The sequence below is a fragment of the Mauremys mutica genome, chromosome 6 (genome assembly GCF_020497125.1).
Source record: "Mauremys mutica isolate MM-2020 ecotype Southern chromosome 6, ASM2049712v1, whole genome shotgun sequence".
NCBI classification, from domain to species: Eukaryota; Metazoa; Chordata; order Testudines; family Geoemydidae; genus Mauremys; species Mauremys mutica.
This window is the reverse complement of record NC_059077.1, coordinates 132,878,645-132,881,503: the sequence shown is the minus strand read 5'-3', so window position 1 is coordinate 132,881,503 and position 2,859 is coordinate 132,878,645. Positions and strand designations below refer to the sequence as shown.

The window sequence follows — 2,859 nt, the reverse complement described above, 5'->3', positions numbered from 1 at the left end:
CAGGGGTGGCTCCTTGCAGCCAAGGAGAAGCGGGGTTCTGGGGGGAAGGAAAAGCAGCAATGGCGAGGCTGAGTGGGCTCCTTTCTGGCCGACATGGTGGGCTGTGGTGGGTCTGGGAGTTGCCTGTAAGCCGTAAGTGGACTTGGTGGAGTGAAAACCGCTGCTCCATTCTGGCTGACCTGGGGGCGCCATTGATGACATGGGAGTGGGGGCAGGGCGCTGGCTGTGAGCAGATGGGATCCAGGGAGCCCCAGCCTGCCCCTCCAGGGGCCGAGTCGTCTTCTTCTCTCCTGCCATGGGGAGCCCGGCCTAGAGCCTGCCCAGCATGTGCTGCAGCTCGAGCATTAAACCTTCCTGTGCGGCCTGTGCTGGAGCAGACCCTGGACCCCTGTGGGGCACTGTTGGGGGAAATCCCGACTGCAAATAATTCTGTCCACAAGATCAACCCATTGGGTCAAATGGGGCAAGCTGGAGGCCTGGTGCCTTAGTCCGTGGGGCCAGCAGGTCAAGCCATTTTCCTGCATGTGGGGGAGGCAGCCGCTGTGGTTCGCCCTTCCTGCTCCCTGCGCTGCTGCACCCTAAAATCCCTGTCGGCCGGCAAGATGGGCTGGGAGCCTGGAGAGAGGAGGCAAAGGGGTGGCTGAGCCCCCTCGGCCACTGCCCCTGCCCCAGGCAGCCCACAGAGACCTGATGCCTCCCCAAGTGACACACGGAGATGTGCCGGCAGCGCTAAGGTGGCTCCCTGCCCACTCTGCCCCCTCCCTCCCTGCCACACTGCTCCTGAAAGTGGCCGGCATATCCCTGCAGCCCTGAGTGCAAACGCCACAGCTGACCCGCCCCCGTATCCCACTGCCTAGGAGCCACTGCCGGAGGGGAGTGTGTGCCAGTCACTTTGGGAGCTGTGCTGCCCGAGGTAAGCACCTCCAGCCCCGACCACCTCCTGCAGCCCTACCCCTGCCCCAGCACAGAGGCTCTCTGTGTCTTGAACAAGCACTTTCAAGGATTGGCCAAGAACTTCTGCTCTGTTTCTGTGAAAGAGACACAAAAAAGGGAGCCCAACGGACAAGTTTAGTTCGCAAGCACAAACTGGCAGGGCCAAGCCTGGATCTCTCAGTTACTCAGAAGGCTCTTCAGCCAGCTCTCCCCAAAGGCCAGTCTCTAGAGGCTTTTGTGACATGATGTACTTCAAAATAGCTCCCTGTAGCTCACATAGTCATCATTCATATATGGCTGTGATATGTCCTACCAACCATTCCATGTAAGTTATCATATGAAAAGTCATGATCTGCTGAAATCGGTTAGTCTGTCCAAATATGTATAGCATGAGGGTGTGTGAAGTTATGCATTTTGCTGTATGGTTGTTACTGAAATAGGCTATTATTTTGCTAGTGACCCCTGCCGAAGAGGGTGTTCAACTGCCATGAATCAGCAGAGGAATTGTAATTAAGGGATTTCCAATTCAGTGACAGATGCCCAAACACAACACTGTGGGGACTGCTCAAGTCTATGACTCAGTTGCACAAGACCACACCAGGAGGATTCCCCATCCTAGTGACTCAGCAGAGCCCACCCGGACACGTCTGCGCAAGTGTCTTCTAGACACTTGAACTAAGGATATAAAATAGGAGACTGTGGCATCATGTTTTTGCCTTTCTCCTCCTCCATCTATGCTGGAAGCAGCAGGAATCCTGAGAAAATGAAGGTCATCTGAGGACAGTAATCCAGGTTTTAGGGGGAATTCTATGTATTAAGGAGGGTAACATCCAGTAGGATGAGAAAATTGCTTGACCTAACTACTGCCTAGTGTAATAAGGTGTAAAGTTTAGATTTTGCTGTGGTCGTACAGTGCTTAGTGCTCTGCGTTCTGGCCTCAAGAGCCATGGATGCATGTTGAGTTACGATGACCTTTTCCTTGTCTCCACATTTCTTATGTGCCTCCTTCTGACACTTGTCAGAAAAAACAACTGGTTTCTTTTGCAAGCATTTGCATTGCAAGGCAGAGGCAGTCTTCTCTGTTTCCGCAAAAGATTCACCAAAAGGTAGGAAGAGCAGACACATTTGTTAAGGCACTACTGGGAGCTGCATCCCTAACTCCACCCGACAGGTGAGTCACCCAGCTTAGCCACGGTGCGACTCTTTGGGACTTTTCTCCCAACCGCTCCATTTTTCATCAATGACAATCAAAAGGAAGGTGACATGACATCTGTGTGTGAACATCTCCAGGGAATCACAAGGATGTGTGGCGCAGGCTCTCGTGTTGCAGCAATTGCAGTCGAAGCAACCGCCATGCCAATGCCAGTCATAGCAGCGTTTTCATCAACTCCAGGTTTGTGATTTGATTGTTTCCAATGCTTCTCTCCAAAGAAGCCTTTTCCTTAGCAAGCAATGACTTGGATACCAAGGGAGGCCTCTTCTGTTTCCTAGGCAGACACAGGAAAATGTGATCAGAGGAGACAAAAGCCATACACCAAGGTACCACTGGGAGTTGAACCCAGGATCTCCTGTTTACTAGACAGGTGCTTTAGCCAGCTAAGCCATGGTGCCTGCCTGAAGAAAGTATTTGCAACTGTTTCATTTGATGGTTCAAGTCAGCACCTGCAAATTCTAACATACAGACCTTCCCCTTTTCCCTCAAGACTTGCAGACCTTGAGGTGTCTGGCTCTCTGTGCACAGAAAGCCACAGCTGAGTAGACAGAGGGCTTCTAACATGTGCCTCTCCCACCAGTCACTGTGATCATATAATGGTTAGTGATCTGTGTTTCAGTCGCAGCAACCTCGGCTCAGTTCTGAGTCATGGTAACCTTTCCTTCAGCTCCAGACTTCTCATTTGCCACTTTCCATGTGTGGTGGGCTGTCTG

General features: G+C 52.3%; 1 non-coding gene across 1 annotated transcript; it reads right to left on the bottom strand.

The window, feature by feature from the left end:
* Nucleotides 1-2,470: 2,470 nt before the first annotated feature.
* On the bottom strand, nt 2,471-2,544 carry TRNAT-AGU. Its single transcript has one exon. It is a non-coding gene; the product is annotated as a tRNA-Thr (tRNA).
* Between the last annotated feature and the right edge of the window lie 315 nt (nt 2,545-2,859).